The sequence below is a fragment of the Buceros rhinoceros genome, unplaced genomic scaffold (assembly GCF_000710305.1).
Source record: "Buceros rhinoceros silvestris isolate BGI_N320 unplaced genomic scaffold, ASM71030v1 scaffold20454, whole genome shotgun sequence".
Taxonomy (NCBI): Eukaryota; Metazoa; Chordata; class Aves; order Bucerotiformes; family Bucerotidae; genus Buceros; species Buceros rhinoceros.
This window is the reverse complement of record NW_010409118.1, coordinates 11,544-11,809: the sequence shown is the minus strand read 5'-3', so window position 1 is coordinate 11,809 and position 266 is coordinate 11,544.

Below are 266 nucleotides of genomic sequence, written 5' to 3'. Positions count from 1 at the left end.
GAGCTGTCCTAGGACAGACCTCGTCACTCTCACAAGAAAAAAAAAATACAGACATCGTATATCGTAGAAAGAAACGTCTGGAACGGGCAGCTTCGAGGTGAGGGTTGCCCAGTCCTTTAAATGACTCTGGTAATGAAGCACGGGCACAAACCGGGCACTGGCCCGTTGCTGGGATGTCCTGCAGCGAGCTCTGGTGGGAATCGGCGACCCCCGATCACGGAGTCGGGAAACCGCGCTGGGGAGGCGCTTTCCGCAGACGGGAACAG